Source organism: Anabrus simplex, chromosome 3, assembly GCF_040414725.1.
Source record: "Anabrus simplex isolate iqAnaSimp1 chromosome 3, ASM4041472v1, whole genome shotgun sequence".
Taxonomy (NCBI): domain Eukaryota; kingdom Metazoa; phylum Arthropoda; class Insecta; order Orthoptera; family Tettigoniidae; genus Anabrus; species Anabrus simplex.
Window position 1 is genome coordinate 227,039,952 of NC_090267.1, and position 25,272 is coordinate 227,065,223.

General features: G+C 40.6%; 1 protein-coding gene across 1 annotated transcript in view; it reads right to left on the reverse strand.

The window, feature by feature from the left end:
• Positions 1 to 25,272, reverse strand: part of LOC136866170 (uncharacterized) — a 1,405,624-nt gene that overhangs the window by 785,552 nt on the left and 594,800 nt on the right. The window contains exon 4 of the mRNA XM_067142902.2: positions 2,141 to 2,167. The gene's annotated coding sequence lies outside the window, so the exon portion shown is untranslated. The remainder of the gene's footprint in view (positions 1 to 2,140; positions 2,168 to 25,272) is intronic.

Here is a 25,272-nt window from a genome sequence, read left to right on the forward strand (position 1 = left end):
ACATTATTATTATTATTATTATTATTATTATTGACTACTCGCCAATAATGAACGCCCAGACAATACTTCTCATCGTTTATAAGTATGGATCTCAACAGTTGTATAATATCCTAAATATGATGACATTTTAAAATTGGCTTTACGTCACACCGACACAGATAGGTCTTATGGCGACGATGGGACAGAAAAGGTATTTAAGTGGGAAGGAAGCGGCTGTGGCCTTAATAGAGGTACAGCCTCAACATTTTTCTGGCGTGAAAATGGGAAATCACGGAAAACCATCTTTAGGGCTGCCGACAGCGGAGTTCGAACCCACTATCTCCCGAATGCAAGGTCACAGCTGCGCGCCCCTAATCGCCCGACCAACTTGCTCTAAGCTCTAATGCCGGGCTGAGTAGCTCGGTTGATGCAACACTGGTCTTCTGATCCCAACTTGACAGGTTCGATGGCGGCTCAGTTCGGTGGTATTTGAAGGTGCTCAAATACCCCGGTCTCGTGTCTGTAGATTTACTTGCATATAAAACCTTCGGGAAAAAATTCTGGCACCTCGATGTCTCCGTAAACCGCGAAAATTAGTTATTGGAACGAAAAGACATTATTATTATTATTAGTATTAGTAGTGGTAGTAGTACTAGTAACATTATTATTACGGAAGCTCCAATTAAACGGGTCAATTACAGTCATCATTTTACGTATCGACATTTACTGTGCAGTAATAAGCCTTCTAATACCAATACCCGACGGTACTTCCATAGTGGATGCAACTACGGTTTTTGAAATTTGTCTCATTAATAACAACTTCACTGAATATTTATAGGCTTTTTCTTCAGTGTCCATTGACCTTTCATTGACCTGAAAATATTATGAACTTAGCATGGGCAACTTGCATTTTCTGTTGTCAGAAATTCATCGCAGACTATCACAATAACAGCACAGAAATGTTGCGCCTGTTTTTCATTAACTCATTAACTATTTCCCTTCATTATTGTCAGCTTGGATCACTGAGTAATGCCATTCACGTCTTATAAATCACACACAACTACACAACACTTAATTCGCATGTATTTGCTGGTACGGATCTTCGACGTCACCTATTGTACGTAAACGAGTACAAAATAACACTCGGCGGCAACATGAGAAAGTACACAAGTGGGTACTTATGTAAGGATTATGTGTATTTTTCACACAGAGTACCCTAGACTGGTTTTCGAGTACAGCAAGTGGCCTGGTACGTGAGCCAGCCTCCCCTACTTGCCAAGCGGTGAGGGGAAGTGCAGAACAACGTGTGTTGGCCTGCGATACGAAACAGATTCAACAACCCCTATACTCTGCTACTGTACCTCCACTACACGAGGACAGAAGACATAACCGGCGTATCCTGCTACGGCCGTTGAAAACACATTAGATCTTGAAATATTTGGCTCAGTTATGGGAAAACTGATAGGACAAGGTAAAAAGAACATAGCATATATTGTGAGATGTACTTTTTTCTTTGCCGACTAGCAAAATATCTGCACATATACCCCTAACGCTCTGTATATATTAGTAACCATGGAAGCTTCCACTATTTTTTGTTTATAATCATAGAGAGCAATGGCAGATTCGTAAAACTAAATGTAGGGGTGGTATGCTTCTCGACACTTTTACATAGTCATACCTTGCAAAAAGAAACGTTGTCGAAATCGCATTAATAGTTTTGATAATCACTACTTTTGTATGTCAAGCAAGTCACTAAAATAATTTGCGGCCCACTGTAGCAGATTTAAGTATGTAGGCAAAAGTAGTGGTTATTGTGGCTGCCGATAAAATTGTTGCTCCTGCATTGTGATGCAAGAAAGGCAAGGTTCCTATGATATGATTGGTGAGCTTATATTTTTTGGTATCTTATTTCGGACTTTCGTCAATGCCGTCAGAAACTTCGCACCGCGCATCATTTCAGAAGTGATTTCATTTCGGAAGACAGACAGACAGGCAGACAGACAGACAGACAGACAGACAGACAGAATTCATTTCATTTTTGTCCATAGAAACATAGAAACAAAGTCTTCCCTACTATTACAGTATTTGGAGGACATACAGTAAGTGTTCAAAATAAGTTCTTCTACTAATCAATTTCCAACTAAGTAGAATACGGACTTACCTTCACCGTGCGTCCAGTGTTCAGACCCTGAAACATAAGAGAGAGAGTTTCTTCTAAGAGACGGACAGACATGTGCAGACAAAAGTTTAAAAAATGAGGGAATCGTCTTTGCATCTTATATCAAAAGTACAACAGAAAGACGAATGTCTGGAAAGACAATATGTTCTTATTATACCTTAGTAATATTGATATGTTAATTAAGTAGAGAGCTGGGTTCTTATCACACTCTCGGCATCCAATCAAAATTTCGTAATATTTCCATATACGTATGACTAATCAAGTAGAATACGGATTAATGTCAAGCAGGGATGTCTTTCAAATAATTTGCTTGCCAATGCAGCAGGTTTAAGTATGTAGGCAATAGATCGTGGTGATTGTGGCTACTGAGGATATCGTAGCTCTTCGAATTTGGAGGACGAAAGCTAGAACAGTCGATAGTAAAAACAATAAAAGTATTAAAATTTATGGTGAGAAAAAGCACGTTCAATGGGGCTCCCATACTCATGTATTTGTATACAGGATCTAACTCAATAATACCGATAAAAATCAGGGATTCTCTTGGTTTTTGTTGTGTAAAGAATGATAGCGCAATCGGATTGGCGGAGAAAATTTTTCGTTACTGAGTTACTTCCGGGCACGCGATTCAAATTGACGAACCCGCTGTATTTTCCGTGCCAGAGCGCGAGCTGCTGCGCTTTCGATTGTGACGGAAGGGAAGGGAGGGGAATTGGGGTGTATGACAGGCGGAGACAGAGACAAAGCTCAGTGCGAATGCATACGTTTCTCGTTCGTTTCGCGCAGTCGCTTCTCAGCCTCAGTAAGCAGTGTACTTTTGCTTTTTGCTGCATATAATGGCTACTCTATGTCAGAAGTTGGTGAGAATGGCTCCGTTTCGGTGCACCAACGATGAAATGGCTGATATACATCTAGTCTATAGGGCAGCAAATGGTGGCGGGAGAGAAGCCGCACGGATTTATCCGGCGCCCTACTCACCACCAACCTCATCATTCAACCTTGGTGTCCATTGACAGATGACTGCGTGCCTCAGATCTTCGACATTGGAAGAGCGCGATCGGTACGGAACCCAGAGTTTAAAAAGGCTGCTTTATAAGAAATACATGATAGTCCATCAACCAGTACGGGGTCTGCCACGAGGAATATTGGCGCTTCTCATATGACGGTGTGGATGGTATGGGAGTGGCAACAATTATTGCACCCTTATCGATATCGGTCGGTGCAAGAAATAACACCACTGGACTACCCACAACGCCTAACCTTTGCAAGGTGGGTCTTAAGAAGCTGTAGAAACATCCAATATTCCACACTTATTTTCACGGATGAAGCTGATATTACAAGAGAATGCATGGCAAATTCCATTAATCAGCATTTAGGGTAGTAGTGAAAGAAGTGAGCACATTTCAGCAGAAGATGATTTTCCATGGTTTCCCATTTTCACACCAGGCTTTACCTTAATTAAGAACACGGCCGCAACCTTCCTTCCTTCACAGAAAAGCTTCGATGTGTTTGTGTGAAGTTAAATCACTGGCAACAAAATAGAAGTCATCATCATTTTAGTGTTTCGGCCGACATTGTTGGTTACCGTTTACTTGGGCTGTATGTCCTTCCTTCTCACCTGAACGGTGAGGAATACTACCGTTTCTTTTTTAATCGCTGCCTGGGTTATTAGAAGAAGTTCATCTGGGTGTTCGGTAGCGAATGTGGCTGTTTCATGATGGTGCTCCACCGCATTTCACTCGCCGTGTCATGCACCGCGTAAATAGCCATTATCCAGGGATATGGGTAGGTCGTGGTGGGCCACTTATTTGGCCTCCGCGGTTGGCCGATTTAAGTCCCGTGGGGAGTTTTTTTGTAAGGTTACTGGAGCACTTTATTGTATTCGAACCTCGTAGGAAGAGCAGATGAACCTGTACCAAGATCCAGACAGCTTTTCATGTCGTTAAAGTACACCAAACATCCTGAACAGAGTCCAAAGGTCACTGTGAATTATACATCGCAGTAGAAGTCGGGAGGGGACGTATTGAACATTTACTGCAATCAATCCACTAGGCGTATTGTTCTTCAATTTCCAATGTGAGTAAAGTGGTACAGATCGTGGGACACCAGAGATGAATCTTCGCGCGTGTTAAATAGTAAAAAAGTATTGTTTATATAGTAATTAGTAAAGCTGGGATTTTTATGTAGTATCAAGTGGCATAATATGTACATAAATATGTTACAAAAAGCATCAAAATCTGTAGAATGGACAAAATAAGTAATATCACATAATTAATATAAACTTACCATTTTGTCAGTAACAACACACTAAACACGCTTTATATTACATTTTGTAGCACAGTGAACAATTAACTATTTTTCAATGTTCTTTGGAGTCATATTATATGAATACATCACACACATATTCAATAGAAATTATTTTCAACACTCGAAGCACGTTAATTCTTTAACTTTTGTAGCACAGTGAACTATTAAGTATTTTTCGATGTTCTCTGGGATCATGGAAAGGCGTTTGTCACTTAAGATGTTCTTATATGCAGCGAAAGATCTTTCAACATCACATGATGTAACTGGGGCAAATTTTAGGAGAATAATTTTCGCTGGAGAAATGTCCTCGAGAGGATCAACGTCATCTCCATTTAGAATTCGGTACACACTGTGAAATGTTGAATAACCAAGGTTTCTCTTCAGCACTCTTTGCAATTTACTCAATACACTTGCACCAGTTTCCCCATGCACAGCACTTAGTTTTCCAATAGTATCCTCTATGTTGGCAATAGAATCTTGCAGTGGCAGTCCTGATGTTTCTACAGGTTTGATGCTATCTGGAAGCCAGCAGATGTTGCCCCTGATGTAGGTGATTGAGGAGACCACTTTTCTTTGCTAGTGGCTTTACGTCGCACCAACACAGATAGGTCTTACGGTGACGATGGGATAGGAAAGGAGTTGGAAGGAAGCGGCCGTAGCCTCAATTAAGGTACAGCCCCAGAATTTCCCTGGTGTGAAAATGGCAAACCACGGAAAACCATCTTCAGGGCTGCCGACAGTGGGATTCGAACCCACACGGCCAACTCGCCTGGTGGAGACCACTTTGTAGTCACTAAAGGCAGTTTGTGATTCACAAATAGATACGGCATTTTCAGGATCAAAATAATATACCTCTGTCTTCATAGCATCTAGCCGTCCATTCATCAAGATCAGACCGACAACGTGAGTGGTCTCATTTCCGTGGACCACCGATGGACTGTCCGGGAATTATCCGTAGAGGTTGGTCTCGGTCATCGAACGGCGTGACACCTACTGGTAAAATGTTTTAACAAGAGGAAAATTTCGTCCCTGTGGGTCCCACATCAATTCATCGACGTACAGAAATGACATCGGTATGCACTGGCTGGCATCCACCTGGAAAATACCACAATGAAGGAGACACACTTCTGCAGCGTATTGTCGCCATTGCTGAGGTGTGGGCACGAGGCTACGAGCCTGAATTAAAGCGTCAATCGAATGAATGGTATCACCCAGGTTCATCACGTTCAACAGGAACCCAGTTGGCTGAAGCTTATGCTGATTGTGGCTTAGGACCACGAGGGTGTTATTCTTGCGCATGCTGTACCTGAGTGACAAACTGACAACAGTGACTACTACTGCTGATTTTTGGAGCGACATCTGCGTCGGCTATGCGGCGCAAGCGTCCACGTTTTATTGCGAGACAATCGCCCTATTGACAATGCACGTTGTCATATCGCAAACAATGTCAAGCTCTTATTGAAACGGTGGTATTGGGAAGTCTTCTAACACCATCCACACTCATAAGACATGAGTCTTGTGACTTCGACCAGATTCCGAAGTTGAAGCAACCTCTCCGAGGCCGCCGATTTCCTGAAGCTGCATCTGTACTTCGCGCAGTAGGTCGCTCCGTCGGTGTCATCAACAGAGAAAGCCTTACCAACGGTCCCCTACTGCTTCCCAAAATTTGGCAAAAGGTAATAGACTTTGTGGGTGACTACGTTGAAGCAATTTAATGCAATTGCACTTGTTAATTCCGTACTAAATTAACAGTCCTCGTAGTAGGCGAACTGGACGTTAGTTGGTACAGTCATCTCATCATCCTACCTTTCTATATTTGAACTGTAATGCTAGGGAACCAAGTGGTAGGAGCATCGTTTTCATCAATGATTCCGTTGAATACATCTGACAGAAACTGAACCGCCTCATATCCAAACAGCTTCCACACCTCAGTAGGAAAATCATCTGGTCCAGTCACCCATCCATTCTTTATTTTCTAGATTGCGGAGTCTACTTCAGCGGTGATGGTTCGGGAAAGGCAAATATCGAGTTCTCCGTTTGGCATTGGATAATGAGGAAATTCTTCCTTGCAGATTTTCTCAAACTGCCGCTTCCAACGATTGTTTTCATCCTTTGTGGTTATGATGTGACCAATATCCTGCATACTGCGGTGGGGACTCCTTGCGAGCTAGTAGACCATCTTAGCACCCTCTGGGGTGTCAAACTGTCACATACATCCTATTAATGGTCTAATTTTGCCTTTGGTATTTCACCCTTCGCTGCTGACTCCAGCTGTCTGTATTGCGGATGATTTATTATTATCATCATCATCATTACTATAATGTCTGAGATCAGAGATGTGTTAAATTTAGCCAGAATATCGCTATGTACCAGTGCCTAGGAGGAGTATTTGAATAGTTCCAAATACATAAAATCCATTGTATCCCACGATGAAAATTTCGATTTGAAGAAATCGGTTGAGCTGCAGAAAGGATGACTGGCGACAGACCGGTGACAGAAGAATCATTTTCCAACCAAACGGAAAGGCCTCTATGTGAACTGTAGAAACGTGGAATGACTTACTGAGGAGAGGCATAGGCGAGAGGGAAGGCGCTATTCTAGAGATCGGAGGTCGTCGAAATGAAAGTGGTGCACTAAATATGCTGTTTAGACGATGGGCCAAATTGAGAAAACCTTGAGAAGTTGTAATGTTACGATGACGGCTGAAATAGCGAAAAATGGGTGGGGTTTCTGTAGCAAACGCGCCTGCAGGTATTCGGGGCGTAATTTACGTTCCGACGTTTCTCCTTTCTTTTTGTTGCCAGAGATCCCCTTTTGCGAATGTCATCGAGCTACAGAATTTTCAGTCTTCACCGATTCGGGAGTATCTACCTCTATAGCCTAGATGGGATCAGTAGAACACAGGTGCGATTTGTGGCGCTTGGCCGCGTCGAATTTCGTACCTCGTATGTAGGCTGCCGGGCTGAGTAGCTCAAACGTTACAGCGCTGGACTTATGAGCTCAAGTTTGTGGCATCGATCCTTGCTCAGTTCTAGCATTTGAAGGTGCTCATATACGTCAGTCTCCTGTAGTTAGATTTATTGACACATAAATGAACTCTTGCAAAACAAAATTCAATCAATCAATCAATCAATCAATCAATCAATCAATCAAAATCCTGATCTGCATTTAGGGCAGTCGCCCAGGTGGCAGATTCCCTATCTGTTGTTTTCCTAGCCTTTTCTTAAAGCATTTCAAAGAAATTGGAAATTTATTGAACATCTCCCTTGTAAGATATTCCAATCCCTAAACCCCCTTCCTACCCATATAAACAAATATTTGCCCCAATTTGTCCTCTTGAATTCCATCTATTTCTTCATATTGTGATCTTTCCTGCTTTTAAAGACACCACTCAAACTTGTTCGTCTACTAATGTCATTCAACGCCATCTCTCCGCTGACAGCTCGGAACATACCACTTAGTTGAGCAGCTTGTCTTCTTTCTCCCAAGTCTTCCCAGCCCAAATTTCACAACATTTTTGTAAAGCTATTCTTTTGCCGGAAATCACTCAGAACAATTCGAGCTGCTTTTCTTAAAAAAAATTCCAGTTCTGGAATCAAAAAATCCTGGTGAGGGTCCCATACACTGGAACAATACTCTAATTGGGGTTTTACCAGAGACTTATATACCCTCTCTTTTACATCCTTACTACAACTCCTAAACATCCTCATAACCATGTGCAGAGACCTGTACCCTTTATTTACAATCGCATTTATGCGATTACCCCAATGAAGACCTTTCCTGATATTAAAACCTAGATTCTTACAATGATCCCCGGAAGGAACTTTCACCCCGTCAACGCAGTAATTAAAACTGAGAGAACTTTTCCTATTTGTGAAACTCACAACCTGACTTTTAACCCCGTTTATCATCATACCATTGCCTACTGTCCATCTCACAACACTATCGAGGTAAGTTTGTAGTTGCTCACAACCTTGTAACTTATTTATTACTCTTTATAGAATAACATCATCTGCAAAAAGCCTTATCTCTGATTCCACTTCTTTACTCATATCATTTATATATATATAAGAAGACATAAAGGTCCAATAATACTGCCTTGAGGAATTCCCCTCTTAATTATTACAGGGTCAGATGAAGCTTTGCCTACTCGAATTCCCTGAGATCTATTTTATTTTCGTTTAGATTGATCAGCAAAATTTTGCTTCTTGATTAGGTTTCTGAATTTTGCTCTATCCTGAATGATTTCTACGTTAATACAAATTCCGTGCAGATTTTTATTTATTTCCACTAGCCAATTGTTGTGGTTGTTCAGGCGTTGTGCTAGGTTTAGTACCTTCCTTCTTAGCCTACTGTTCCCTGTTTACGTTCTGTACAGGTGACCGTAAAATTTGAATCGTCTTTTGTTATCTCTGAATTTTTTCTATGATTAGACAGATTTTTCTTTCTTGTCCAAGTTCTATTTTCGCGTTGTGGACTTACGACTATTCTGAGGATTTGTCTCCTGTTTTACGGTATCATAAAATAGTGACACGCTGCCAGTTATCAGAGATTCGGACGCATAAAGTGCTTCTGGTTTGACGACTGCGTTGTATTCCAGTGTTGTAATTTTTCGTTTTGTGAGATAGATTTTAGTCGTGTTTCAGATGATTTTGTATGTTTATTGCTATTTTCCTTCCTCTTCTTGCTACTAGTACTACTACTACTGCTGCTGCTACTACTTCTTTCTTTCTTTCTTTCTTTCTTTCTTTCTTTCTTTCTTTCTTTCTTAATCTGCTTACCCTCCAAGGTTGGCTTTTCCCTCGAACTCATCGAGAGACCCCACCTCTACCGCCTCAAGGGCAGTTTCCTGGAGCTTGAGACTTTGGATCGGGGGATAAAACTGGGGAAGGAAGACCAGTACCTCGCCCAGGCAGCCCCACCTGCTATACTGAACAGGGGCCTTGTGAGGGGATGGGAAGACTGGAAGGGATAGACAAGGAAGAGGGAAGGAAGCGGCCGTGGCCTTAAGTTAGGTACTATCCCGGCATTTGCCTGGAGGAGAAGTGGGAAACCACAGAAAACCACTTCGAGGATGGTTGAGGAGGGAATCGAAACCCCCTCTACTCAGTTGACCTCCCGAGGCTGAGTGGACCCCGTTCCAGCCCTCGTATCACTTTTCAAATTTCGTGGCAGAGCCGGGAATCCAACTCGGACCTCCGGGGATGGCAGCTAATCACACTAACCACTACACCTCAGAGGCGGACACTACTACTACTACTACTACTACTACTACTACTACTACTACTACTAATACTAATATTACTACTAATATGTGACATGGAGTTGCCTCATTTAAACATCCCAGAATGCCATTCATTTTATCTGGGATGAAACCCGTGATCTTGGGAACGACTAACGGATTGCAACACCAAGGTCGTCAGTTCGTGAATATTCAAAACGTCTGGATTCTACCTGATAAACTGTATTAATGCTCTGCAGTTCTGGTTAATCTATCGTGACTTAGACAAAAAGCAAAGACGCATTCAGTGTTACATGACTACTGATGTCGTTTGTAGTCACAATAGATCTAGTTTTACATGGAATACAAACCACAGACACAGGATCATTTCAATGATCCCTCACACATCGGTTGGACTTCCAAATGTTACTGCGTTTAAAATGCAGTCGCTGTCGTTATCGAGCGAGCTGACTGCACCGTACGGTTTGTGTAGGTCTAAGCATGCATTCGGGGATTGGTGGGCTCGAATACCACCGTCGGTTGCCCAGGAGACGGTATTATACGTTTTCCTGTGTTCACATTAAGGAAATACTAGGGCCCTACATCAATGCCACGGCCGCTTCCTCCCGAGTTTTGGAACATTTTTTAAATCCCATTGTCATGGAAAACTTGAAAGTGTTAGTAGCAAATTAAATCCCAAGCAAGAAAAAGGGAAAAACAAGAAACTCTTCTCTTTAATAAAATAAATACATCTTGAATGAAAGTTCCCAACTGGCATTTATGCAATCTTTTTCTGTAGTAACTCCATGTGGGCAACATGTCTCTCCGTACCCCTTTAAGGAAACTGCAATATATTATACGTACTGTACTATATGAGAATCAGTGAAATTAACAATGGATATACAATTATGATTACTGATTAGCAATGGAACATAAATTCCCATTTATATGCGCGTAACACTTCCATTTCAATAACAGACCGTAAAAATCCTATATCAATAAAATATCTATTTTATATAACGTTTTATTTATTCTGATAAAATGAATGCATAATGATGTGTCGTTGATATACCCAAGGTATTACAAGTTTATTGTTTTTATTAACTTTAGCAAAAAATCATTTTGATAGCGGCTCGAGGTATATATTGCGTTAATCTGAGTGTCAGCCTACGGTAGGATACGTTGTTCATACGAGTGCGCTACACCAAGATTCTCTCATTCACTACATTTATCCACGATGTTTGGACTTCGTGTACAACGGGCCTTTGGATCAAGATTATTGTAAGTTATAAGCTTTAAAAGTCTTACCTAAGTGCGAGATAAGTGTCGTTTTCACTTCCTATTTTGTGTCTGTGTCAGTGAGTTAGGAGAAACTCGAAGACCATTTGTGTCAACTCAGATTAGATTGCAGTTGAATTCATATTTCATATGATGTAGGTTAGTCCTGGCGGGTGAATGAACACTTATAATTAGAGCTCGGATTTCCATACAAGTGCGTTTTTTAAATAAGCCGGTTACACCTGTCAAACTGTCCGACTCGTTGGCTGAATGGTCAGCGTACTGGCCTTCGGTTCAGAAGGTCCTGGGTTCGATTCCAGGCCGTGTCGGGCATTTTAACCTTCATTGGTCAATTCCAATGGACCGGGGGCTGGGTGTTTGTGCTGTCCCCAACATCCCTGCAACTCACACACCACACATAACACTATCCTCCTCCACAATAACACGCAGTTACCTACACATGGCAGATGCCGCCCACTCTCATCGCAGGGTCTGCCTTACAAGGGCTGCACTCGGCTAGAAATAGTCACACGAAATAATTATTATTACCTTTCAAACTTTGCAAATATTCGTTTTATGGCTTAACGATTCCAAATAACAGTTTTTTCCCTGCATGTTTGCATATTTTGGCTTATTTAGGAGAAAATTAATGCATAATGCATATTTTGAAGGTTTTGGATTTAATAGCGAATATTTGGATGTTTAATAATGTATAATAATAGACTTTTCTCATGACTTTGGCGCATAAGCTTATATAATGTTAACTTACATTTTTCACGTTGTACAGTATGTCTGTTATTGAAAGACGGAGAGAATGTATTTCTTGCATCCTATGTGACAACCAATGTTTTTTTTTTTTTTTGCTAGTTGCTTTACGTCGCACCGATACAGATAGGTCTTATGGCGACGATGGGATAGGGAAGGGCTAGGAGTGGGAAGGAAGCGGCCGTGGCCTCAATTAAGGTACAGCCCCAGCATTTGCCTGGTGTGAAAATGGGAAACCACGGAAAACCATTTTCAGGGCTGCCGGCAGTGGGGTTCGAACCTACTATCTCCCGAATACTGGATACTGGCCGCAATTAAGCGACTGCAGCTATCGAGCTTGGTGACAACCAATGTCAGTGCATAAGGTAGAGGTCCTATAATCCAATTAACCAAGCACTTTCTTATCTGTTGCTTGAGTAAACATTGACGTAAGCCGGAAGACCCCACGTCGAACTCTGCGATGTTTAAGAAAGTCCGGCTCCATGGTTATATGGTTAGCATGTTGGTCATTTGTCACAAGGGTCCCGGGTTCGATTCCCGGCAGGGTCGGGAATTTTAGCCATAATTGGTTAATTTCGCTGGCACGGAGGCTGGGTGTATGTGTCGTCTTCATCATCATTTCATCCTCACCATGACGCGCAGGTCGCCTACGGGATTCAATTAAACAGACGTGCATCTGGCGAGCGGAACTTGTCCTCGTACACTCCCGGCACCAAAAGCCATACGCCATTTCATAGTTAAGAATAAGGTGTCCCAGTTATACATTGCTATAAATTGAACCGTAAATTGTGCATTACTCATTGACGGCTCAATTTTCGTCTATGTCAGACGAACAAAACAAAACTTATATCGCACTTCTGTGACGCTGGGTTACTGAGATAGCAGCTTACAAACCTTGGTTTTGCACTGAACCATTTTCCGTCGTTATCCTGAATTTTCGTACCCATAATTCTCACTCGTCAAACGTGTTAGTTATTGCAGCGGACAACCGTTATCAGTTATTGAGGACCTTCAAATGTGTCTGCAATTATCGCACGGAGAAATGGAGAAATAGCTGCGGCAAATCGAGATAGGTTGAACAAAGTGTTCCATTCAAATCCTCATTTTAAATTCGTCAAGCTTATATAAGACGTATTGTGGTGAAAATGCAAAAGACGTACACTGTGACCTCACTTTCTTCCAAATGTTTTAATTTAAGTATGCACCTGCCACTTCTTGTGACGTAGAAAGTTACCAATATAAATAGTCCATTATTGGACATTATAAATTTTCCAGCTAACTCATTCCTGGTTGCCAGCGTTTAACCCCCGTGTGCTAGGTTGGGCTCATCAGTTGATACCTAGCACACCTACCAAGACGCATGGCTAGTGCATACCGTGGACGCCATTGCGTAGGCCACTTGAAGCCACCGGCAGTGCCAATGCACTAAGAGAGATTTTGTCTCGCTACCTAAAATTGATGCCTGCTTGGCCATCAGATGATATAGATCTTTATTCCCATAGGGAATCTGAAATATTTGTCCCGAATGAGTAAATTTATAATACCAATATAAATGGTCCATTATTGGACATTATAAATTTTCCAGTTAACTCATTCCTGGTTGCCAGCGATTCCCCCCCGTGTGCTCGGTTGAGCTCACCAGTTGGTAAATAGCACACATACCAAGACGCATGGCTAGTGCATACCGTGGAGGCCACTGCGCAGGCTACTTGAAGACACCGGCAGTGCCAATGCACTATGAGAGACTTTGTCTCACTACCCATAATTGATGCCTGCTTGACCATCAGATGATATAGATGTTGATTCCCATAGGGAATCTGAAATATTTGTCCTGAATGAGTAAATTTATAATACCAATATAAATGGTTCATTATTGGACATTATAAATTTTCCAGCTAACTCATTCCTGGTTGCCAGAGTTTCGCATGCACTAGCCATGCGTCTTGGTAGGTGTGCTAGGTACCAACTGATGAGTCCAACCTAGCACAAGGGGACGAAACGCTGGCAACCAGGAAACCTAGCACAAGGGGACGGAACGCTGGCAACCAGGAATGAGTTAGCTGAAAAATGGTATGATCATGTGATGTGGCGCTCCGTATTAATGATACAACACGGTACTTCCCTTCTATTGTTATGTGCATGGTCGTGCGGCGCGGTCACATGGCTCTGGAGTTATTGTGTATCAACATGGGTCTGCACGTCAAACGAGAAATTAAATATAAGAAACAGTGTAGTGTGAAGACAAATGTTTGACGACTATTGATGTATCACAAGTCTAAATATATCATTGTATACTGTATATGCAATATTTGGCGGGCATTTTTTTGTCGTTGGCCGGGATAATATGAGTCTTCAAACATTTTCGAGAAGAACGTGCCAGATGTAGAGGTGTTCCAAGATTTGGACAAAGCTATCGTGCCATAATTCAGGACCAATGTTGGAGATACATATATGATGCACCAAAAGCCCTATTACCCCCACCTGACTGCGTATTTACTGTAGGTATGTCTTTTCTTGCTGCAGGTGATAGTGGTTTAATAAAAAATAATAGCCGATGAATCTTATTACATCCTGGACCAACGAATCGGCATGAGTAACGGCCTCATGAACGACCTAAACTGTAAAAATATTGAGGGAGATAGAAAATAATTCCACAGTACCGAAACCGGCAATATTACGGTAGGTTGAAAGAGGAAGGTGTTTTAAATTGGCTCCATGAAGACCGGGTTCTGGGAGACCAACAAGAGCAGACACGATCCAGTTGAGAAAAAGATAGGGCGCCAACGCCTTTCGCAATATGTGTAACGATTTGTTCAGAACAGATGGTTTGAAAGAGGATCAATAACGTTACCGGAACCTCTGAAATTGCCAATCCGAAGTCCCGATCTGGCATCCTGCGATAATGTGTTGTGGGGACACAAGGAATAGAAAGTCACCTACAATCATTATTAGACAAATGCGGACCTCAAAGACGCTGTTTTCCCAGTGGAGAACTTCACATAGCTTTTGAAGGTGAATAATAACGTGCAATGAAAATGACGGTGTGCACACAGATAGAGTTACCTGTCTCGTATTTACCTGCACACCCTCCTGTTCACTTCGTACGTATGTCAGCAATGGGACTTGTAGTACACTCTGTATATCTAATGTATCGTTGTTTACCTACGCGACGTACACATGTATTGGGCTTATAAACATCGTATGTTCACTTATAACAAAAACAATTAAAAGGTATTGGATATGTTTACTTTACATTTCATCGACATATATTTTTCATTGCTCTAAACCATCTAATTATAAAGTTCTTGCATTTTAATAAAAAATATTTTGTTTTCAGTAGCTCTGAAAATGAGGCTCACAGAAAAATATGCTATGAAAAGAAGAGCAATCTTTTTCAAGTTAGCAATTAGTTCCAGGAATTAATAATGGTGTAGATTTCAGTTATGCTCTTGTATGGTAGCAATTATCTTGTTTCTTCTGTTTCAGTTCCACCGTGATTCACTTGGTACTGCTTACCGTGCCCGTATCATCAAGTGAGTGAAGAGTTCAATTTTGATTAAACATACTTGTAAATGGCATAATTCTGGATTAATAGACGTTATGTAGAATTTATTTCTGCATTTGAATTGTAAAAAGGCAGGTGGAGAGTGAGTGTCTGCCATTATAATGAAAACTCCCCAACCTGATTGTGACTGATGGTACGCAAGCAGGCCTACCATTACACTGAAAATTCCCTAACCCAGTCTTAATATGAGAAAAGACGCTTCGTGACTTCCCGTCGCATTTCTAGGGTAACGTTAAGAGCTATGCAGTTCAATACCATGCAATCTTGTTCACAACGTGTACACTACCAAACCTAGAATTCTGTATGCAATATAGAATTCCGTAGCGAAGCACGGATACATTTTAGTTAAACTTCTTCAGCTTATCCCAGTTGATTTCATAAAACAGCTCTATTTTTATTAGCAAGACCGCGTGTAAGTGGCTATACTGTTACCATATTGATATTTTTCTTGTAGCGTCCGATGCGTGGCACTGAACACTTGGAGTGTTAACTGTTATAACTAACACAATTTACCCAAGCTAGCTGGCCTGTTGCCGTAAGACGCTGTGAATCTCGAGGGAGGTCCACAGCCTACACACCACCTCCCCACGGCAAGAAGGTTTCAGGGGCATGCGTCAACACAGCGACTCTTTCGCGTCGGCAAAGTAATCCAGCTCACTGAACTGCTGTAGTGCGAATGGATTGTCGGGGCAGCTGTACTCGGTTTGACTTGGCTGTTTGCAGTTTTTTAAACTTCATAAAAAGTGTTATAAGGAATAATAAGAAAATTTTAAAACAAAATTCTTTGCCCAAGCAGCGGTGGGGTGGACGGGGTTCAGTGCACGCCACTGCTGTAGTGGTTCTGTGTCGGTAGCTGTGGTGGTGTAGGAGAAGTGGTGCTTGAAATTGACCGACTTTATATAAAAATAGACGCGTGTGTTCGTATATTTCACCTTGCAGCCACAACTACCCATCGCAGACCACTGTGTCGTATTAGATTCGATTCTTCCATAGTACACTATAGTGGTTGCGTTTCTGTAACTGTGGTGGTGTGGGAGATGTGGTGCTTGAAATTGGCTGACTTCATCAACACATGTATTAAAATGAGTGAGAATGTGCTGGAGGGATCGGAGAGAGAATGTCCTCTAGATGGCTGTGATGTGTACTCATTGGTTTTATATATCCTTGATTCATTTCGCAGGAGTATGGTGATATCAGAACCATAACAGTTTGCTTTTTGAGTACGTCTGTAGGTATTTTCTTAATTCTTGAACATAAAACAGATACTTACTGAAACAGCTCCTTAACAATATCATTGAGGCAGTAATGATACGCAAAGATAAAAGGAAAATCGGTTTTCATACCAAGAATTCCATTGATCTCAAATGATTCGCCATTTTGTTTCAAACTATCACAATTAACAGTGAGACTGTCTCATAGTACAACTATAAATCAGGCTCAGGGTCAAATGTTCCTCAATTGCGGGGTTAATTTGAAGGATTCCTGTTTCACACACGGTCAGCTCTACGTTCTTTTCTCCCATATCGAACAAGAAGAAAATTTATTTGTGCATTTGCCAGACAAGACATTAAATGTGTTGTATAAAATGCATTTTTATTAAATGACTTAGTGCACCCACTCACCCTCCGAGTCCCAGACTAGCATTAACCTCAGGAGTGTCGGTTCATTTTTTAAATCATCTAGTTAAAAATCTAACCATAAATATAGACGCACAAATAAACAGAGGGATAAACGGGGCATGCAAATTAAGGCACGGGAAGGCTCAATTATAAACACAAATTAAAGGACTCCATGATAGGACTGGGAAGTGACACTTTAAAATTTCCATGGGCATTATAGCTAACTACAATAAAAAGAGTATGAGAATGATTCCATTTGAAAACAAATGCCATAAGAAGCAATTTATTGCACCATTCGGCGCACTTAAATCATATACAGTTTACCAATACACTGATTTGACAAGAGACTAAAATACATGATTCTTGCTCCACTGCAAAAGGTAAGGACAAATTTTATTATACCAATCTTGTAATAAGAAAAACAAAATTTATACGATTTGTTCTACCTTAATTGGGTGAATTGCTGGAGCTGGGTCCATCATCTGACCCAGCTGGGATCGAACCAGCGTTCGTATGTGTGGGTGGTTCCCATGGACGGCCCTTTCGGATTCGAGAGTCCGAGAATAAAATAAATTTTACTGTCGGCTTCTCGATCCGTTCGATGAAATACCTCCGACAGATATGTACATTTCCGAAGGTCGGCATCTTGGTGTGGGTAACGCTACTATGATTAGGCAGGAAGTACTAAACGGACGAACCCTATAATTCGTCCAGTTCATGTTATGCCATACCGAACTCGTCATTACACATACTACCTCGATATATTTATTATTGTCAGGCTCGACCACCACGTACATAACAAGGGAGTTAATGGGAAATACCTTCCTGCTCTCCGCTCCCTAGTCTCAGGCAATATACAAATAAAACTGGTCTCACAGTAAACTTGGCGTACGACCATTCGTCTCGTTACGAGTCTAAATCTCCTTTTCACTAGATATATGATTATTATCTTTGCTACTGGTCTTGAACCTATGGAAATCATCGTTAAATTTTAATTATATTTATTAGTATTACTAGCAAATGTACCCGTGCTTCGCTACGGTATTCTACATTGTATTCGAATATCGAAGTAAATACTGTACATGCAGTAAATACGATTGTTTTAAAATTGCATATCTCTTAGCGTTATCCGAGAAACAACATGGGTAGGTCCCCATACGCTGTTTCTAATGTAAAGTCTTTGTTACGAATTTGTAATATAACGGCAGGCTCACTTGCCTACTGCCATTCACAATCGAGTTCGGAAGTTTACATTATCATTGCAGGCCCCATTACCTACTGCGCGGTCACAATCGATTTGGGGAGTTTTGGTTACAATGGCAGTCCCCTTTCCTACTTCCAGACAGATAACAGTTGAGGAGTTTTATTATAATGGCAGGCAACTCCCCTACTATCAGTCGAAATTGAGTTGTGCAGTTATCATTATAATGTCAGGCCCCTTTTCCTACTGCCAGCCAGCTTACTGCCAGTCACACCAAGATGGTGAATTTCAATAAAAATAGCAGGCCACTATGCCTAATGCCAGTCACATTTTAGATGAGGACATTGGTTTATAATTGCGAGCACCATTGCCTACTCCCAAACACAATCGGGTAGGGGAGTTTTAAACAAAACTGCATGCTACCTTGCCAAGTCAAATCGAGAAGTGAACTATTCATTACAAGGGTAGGCCTTCCTTACTACTGCCCGTTACACAGGAGTTGGAGAAGGACCCCATTCCTACTGCTAGTCAACGTCGGTATGGGGAGTACTGATTACAATAGCAGACACACCCTTTCTCGATCGCTACAAATCGACATCAGTGAATATAAATAGATCGACATACGAAAGTATATGCTTGTTTACAATACTGCAGACCTTCATTTACAGATAACTGCTGGTAAACGTACGTCATGTCGACAAAAGATTGTGCCATAAGACGCCGGATTTAGTGGCCTAAATGGCTGGTCCTATGATATGTCATCTATTCTTGGGTCAGACTGAGTTAGAAACGTTGAACAGGGTAAAATTCTTGTAAGATTATCTCACACTGCATTACTTTTCGGATAATAACGTGACAACTACATACATAGCATTTGGCTCAAATATGGCTACTGGGTGGGCCAATTTTCGTGAAGAGTCTGATGATTCTATATTTCCTATAAGTGATTGAAAGTATGAATTATGAATGTGAAAAGTCCAAATTAACTTAACATCGATTAACAGAGAAAAATCAAACGTAAAAAGTGTACAGATACGACAAAAAGTCATAAGACCAAGGTTGTAGATCATTCCAAATTGAACGGAGATTGTGCAATCCGTTATGTGATAGGACATCCCGAAGGTCTGCACCATCATTAAAATTGCCTCCATATTTCGATATTCTTCGGGGATAAAAGGTGAAAGATTTAAAGATTTGGAAGTTTTTCGTCCGTTAGGGCTAAAACGTAAAATTTTGTCAAATTTCCATTTTCTTTTTCGTCTGGCAGATTATGCCGCTATCTGGCTTTTGGGCGAGGAGGGTAAAAATTAGGACTTTTAGGAAATTAAACCAAAAAAATATGCAGTTGGACATAATTACTCCTTAAACGGCTGTGGGAAATTTCGCCAAAATAGTCAGTGTACAGGCACACAGTCGTTACGGTTTTATTTATATAGATAGATAAGGAATCTGCTCCACGTACAACACCTTTTGGGCTATGTCCGCTGGACTTAATCTGTAAAACCGACCGTTCATGATATCTCCCTTATTAATCCTCCTGACGAAAAATATGCACATGAAAAAAAAAAGTTTTAGAGGTGGAATTCCATCACTTTTGGTCGATCTCCAGTCAGGTTGGTCTTGTACTGTATATATTGTGGAAGAGTAAAATCACCATTTCGGTTCCCTATAAACCACCAGTCCATTCCGGGAACATGAAATGTTATGGGCCTTTAAAACCTACCTTTGGAAAGGTGGATGTTAAATATAAAGTTTGGTTCGAATATCTTCAGTAGTTTTCAAGTTGTAAGAAATACGCTTTACACGCACCCGCTCTTGAGTTAAGTCCGATGGGACTTGTACCGAAAAACGGTCCGTTAATGATATCTCCCTTATTAATCTTCGTATCGAAATGATGCACATGAGAAAAAGGTTTAGAAATGAATTTCCATTAAGGCAGGTAGATTTCCATTAAAATTGGTTGTGTATATTTTGTGAGAGTGCAAAATCACGGTTTCGGTTTCGTATAAACCCCCAATTAGTTCAGGGATTTAGAAACAATATTTGCCCTAAAATAGGTGGATTCTAAATATGAAGTTTGGTAGAAATATATCTAGTAGATTCTAGCACTCGAGTAATTAAGGAAAAAAATAATACAGTTAAGAAAGTTGAAATTAATAGAAAACGGATTATAACTGAGGACAGCTGTATAACGACAAATATGTAAATCGCAAGTGAATGTATTGGAAAATCAAATGCCCCTCAATAAATTATGTTGGTGTGAGTTATGGATATAATAAAGCGGTAACAGAGGAGAAGTTTAGGCGCAGTGATTCTTAGGTAAACAGATAAGAAGATGACTCATGGTGTTATTACTTAATCTATTCGAGGGCGGTTACAACCTCCAACGATATTCCACCAATATCCCGCAGGTAGGCCGATTGACGCCTCTCTTGCCTTCTACCCAAGGAACAACCACGAATTTAAAAGCATGATGAGGAAAATGGCAATACGTTACTTCCCAGCTGGCAAGCAGTCAGAGACGTTGCCATGGTAACCTGTAGGTTCGTTGTCGGTCTGTCGCTCACTCAGGTTGTGGTGGTGGTGATTATTGTTTTAAGAGGAAGTACAACTAGGCAACCATCCTCTATGTAACACTAATCAGAGAGAAAAAATGGAAGGGATCCGACACTTCGAAAATTGAATATATCTGCCAAAGGAAGACAAGGGCCTCGAAGGGCGTGAAAATGAAAGATTCCCTAGCCCTCGCAAACCTAATAGCGTCGGGGTCAGAAAAGAACAAGAGTTGACCAAGTGAGGTCCGATAGGATAGATGAAAGTGAGGAACCTGCTATAAGGAAGTGGAAGCAATGCCAGGACTCAGCTAAGGGCCCCGTGGTAGCCAACCCACGCTCCAAAGTTCAGAGCCCCTGGGGCCCTTTTTAGTAGCCTCTTACGACAGGCAGGTGATACCGTGGGTATTATTCTACCGCCCCACCCACAGGAGAGTGTCGGTCACTCAATGCAGAGCATGATACCCGCATGAAATAGTAAATATCTCCGTCATGTGAAGAGTAAATTATGAACATAACGAAAGTTGTCTATAATGACGAGACGTTTCTCGTACGGTCCATGGAGTTTACAGAAAATCAATAGTATAAGAGAAAAGACACGAAAAGTAAAAACCACCGATTCTGTTTTGAGTTGACCCAAAACGGGTAAATATCTGAAAGATTGGCAAAACAAACGAAATTACAGACAGCGGACCCCCTGCAACTTTATTTATATAGATTGTTTGTCCAGGCTATTATCAGTTAACCTTAATTGAGAGCACCCAAGTGAATGGCATCCGCGAAAATTAATTTGCTCCAGTCGGATATTATTATTATTATTATTATTATTATTATTATTAATATCATTATTATTAATCACGATTGTCGAAACTGCAATATTATTGTTACTATTACTGGTATACAATATTTAATTATTTTTATTACTATTACGATAATAACTATTATTATCATTTTGATTACTATCATTTGTCACCACAGTAACATTATGATTATTATTACCGGTGTTAAATTTTTAGTCATATTTCTCATTAACATGTTCAACATCGTCCCTTCATTACTACGGTCAAATTTATGGATCTGTAGTATTTATTATTATTATTTTGATTACCATCAATTTTCATTGTTAATCATCACACCCTACGATCATTTATGCGGACTATCAACCTCTTTAATCTCTGGGGCCGTAGTACTTCAAATAACTACGCATGCAGCCCATCCATCTCTTCAGAAATTGTTCCTCATATAGATTTTCAAAGTCTTTCCTTCTTATCTATAAGCCTATTTTCTGTTAGGAACACCGTTTAACAAATCTAAATAGAGCAACTCTGCAACAAACGCATGATTTTGCTTTTAACCTCGAATAAACAGTTTAACTAAGGTTAAAGTAGGGGTTAACTTATCCCCGGTCTCAACCTAGAGTTAAAAATAACCCTCCTTGGTGAAACGGAATGAATAGTCAAACTCAGAGTTAAAACTGTGTAACTCGGGGTTAAGGTTTAACCCACGTTGATGAAACCGGCCCATTTAAAAGAAACTTCAGTAAAATTTATAAATTCTTCCTGTAGAAGTTATGCAGATTAATGTATATTATAGGAGCTTCATTGTGTGTTGTTGCAGTTCATTGCCTTCAGAGACGAACCCAGCTGTTGTCTCACTCGCAGCAAAACGATAATACGTGCTTCTGCGTACAGATATCTCAATTGCAGCAATGCAATCAGGCGTGTTTCTGTGTTGTCACAGCTTTATACTGCTCATTTAACTAACTTTCATTCGTCATACACGTCAGTTGGAGTTGTCGCAGTTCACTGTCTCAGCCTTGACCTTCTTCCCTGTGTTACATAGTTCCTACTTTACTTATTTCCATATGGCGTTTTGGCATATCATTCTGAAGTCTGCACAATATCATACACAGAGGCGGATCCAGGATTCCCTAAAGGGAGGGGCGAACTTAGAAAAATACCATACCACAAAGCAAAAACTAGTTATTGGAGCATTAAGGTGCCAATGTAAAACAATGCAGATGATATTGTTTAAGATTTTGCAAGAACTTGGTTAGTTTCACACACTGCCTTCGTGATGTCCAGGCCGTACTGTAACGAGCGCGGGAAAGCAATCAGCTGATCGTTAGGGGGGAAGTTTAGCACATGAGTTAGTAGAGTTAAACATAGATTTTCGCAGTTTTATTGAAATTTTTAACGATGACCGCGTGTTCACTCAGATATATGTGAGAATGAGTCGTCATCGACTGCATTATTAAGTGGAAAGTCGTTAGTGAAGCTATAGGTTAAGAAGATCGTTCTTCAGTGTTTTAATTTTGTAGTTTATTTGTGTACAGTTATATTTATAGTGTAAAATTAATTGAGTTAGTGTATTCTGTGTTTTATTATTAACCACGAATTGTATATACTTGAATTAAGATGATCAGTGAGGGAAATCACCATGCTTAAGAGTTGCTGTGTGCCTGGCTGCAAAGCCAATTATAAACAAGGAGAGTACACTCCGGTATTAGTGTTTCCTTCTGATGAAGAGCGATTAAGTTATGGAAGAAGGCTATTCCCAGGGGGGATTTAATAGTTCATCACAACACAGTTGTGTGTATTTAGCACTTTCCTAAAAATCACATCCTGAGAGAAATAAGAGTGTCCCGTCCAGAAGAGTTATTTTTTATTATGTCATAAACATGGGTAACATTATGTAGACCCTATACCTTTCTGTAATCAGACCTACGGCTTATCTGAATTCGGTGTATTTGAAAATGCAAGTCTTATTTATGAGTATTACCGAGCTCGATAGCTGCAGTCGCTTAAGTGCAGCCAGTATCCAGTATTCGGGAGACAGTGGGTTCGAACCCCACTGTCGGCAGCCCTGAAGATGGTTTTCCGTGGTTTACCATTTTCACGCCAAGCAAATGCTGGGGATCTACCTTAATTAAGGCCACGGCCGTTTCCTTCCCATTCCTAGACCTTTCCTGTCCCATCGTCACCGTAAGACCTACCTGTGTCGGTGCGACGAAAAGCAAATAGCAAAAAAATAATTTAAAAAAATAAATAAGTTATGAGTATCAAACAGCAGTGTGATTTATGTAAATCTTGTCTTCTGACAGATTCAGATCTTATTTATGAATTACCTCCAGAAGTAAGATATCTGAATTTCCTAAATTGAGGGGTCTTAAAGTATCCATCAGACATGTCAATAGAACTTGGAATTGAGGTGTACAAAGTACTTTGTGTGTTAGTGTCAGATACATATAAGATGGTATTTCTAAATTCAGACGATCCTAAGTGTGTCACAAAATCCCTGGCTTTGGAGTCAATGCAGCTGGCAGATTCCCTAGTCATTTGTGACTGCGGGAAGAAATTGGAAGACCTGGCCGGACAGTGTAGCCAATATATATTTGGGTGAATATATTTTTAAATAACTTTTCCAAAATTCACACCGACTTGTGTGTTCAACAAAGTGCTTCAAAGAGAGCAGACCTACTCCACACTGGTGTAACTTCCTGTAAGAGGTCCAGGAAAGCTGCAGTGTTCATGGAGTGGAAACAGAGAGGTACAGAAATAATTTATATTTGTAATAAATAGTAATGGTAATTGGCTGCATGTTTCCTGTCAGTGTGTATGTTGTGAATGTTCCAGTTGACCAGAAAATGGATAAAATCGCAAGAATATGTCTCAAAGTGTTAGGCTGTACTCACGCAAACGAACGTATATACGCGAGAAATAGAACGTTACGGAGAAGGATATGCATTGTATGTCAGAATTAACAAATATTTGAGGATAGGTTTTGGTTTTATAAGGTGTTTTTAACAGTTCTTTAAGTAATTTAAAGGAGTGTTTTATTCAAGCGGAGCGTATGCCTTCAAGCCCCCCCCCCAAAGCGTGACGTCATCAGAGGTACAGTACGGCCTGGACATTACGAAGGCAGTGGTTTCACAGTATGGGCCAAAGAGTAAACAGCTGTTTCGAAACGAATGATAATTTCACTTCTACTCAAAGCCGCGCCTAAGGCAACAGGTTCAGGTACTTAACGTCTCACTAACTGGATCTTATGTTTGTTCAAGAAGCTTTAAGCCAACAAAATGTAACATTAGTTCCTGAAATAAAATGAAGCTAACATGTCTTTATACCCAGTGAGTAAGGAGGACAAAATGGTTTTTATTAGGTTCTTTCTTTGACTCACTGATATCAGGTTCACAAATAATACTCCTTGAAGAGCAGACATTCTTTTTGAAGAAACAGAGACAAACGTTGTTACTGAGGAGATAATCCCTAGCATATTCTTAAATCTCCTAACATCATGGCTTTTGGTAAAGAACAAGTTCAGCTGATCACTGAAGCAGTATGTGTAAAATGCCAGAGTTTGCTCATTTTAAATTAGTGCTTGGGTTTCAATAAATTTGTCTGACATATTTGATCCTACATCAAACCCATCAGCCCGAAAATCTTGAAAGTTTAATCGAACTCTCCAAATTTTAACTTTAAAATGTAACTAGATGCGGGAGGGCGAGAGGCCTAATGCCCCCTTAGCCCCTCCCTGGAGCCGCCTATAATTTGACATGGCATGTGTTGTTTTGTAAGACTTCAGACCAGAAAATTTGGAGCATTTATAA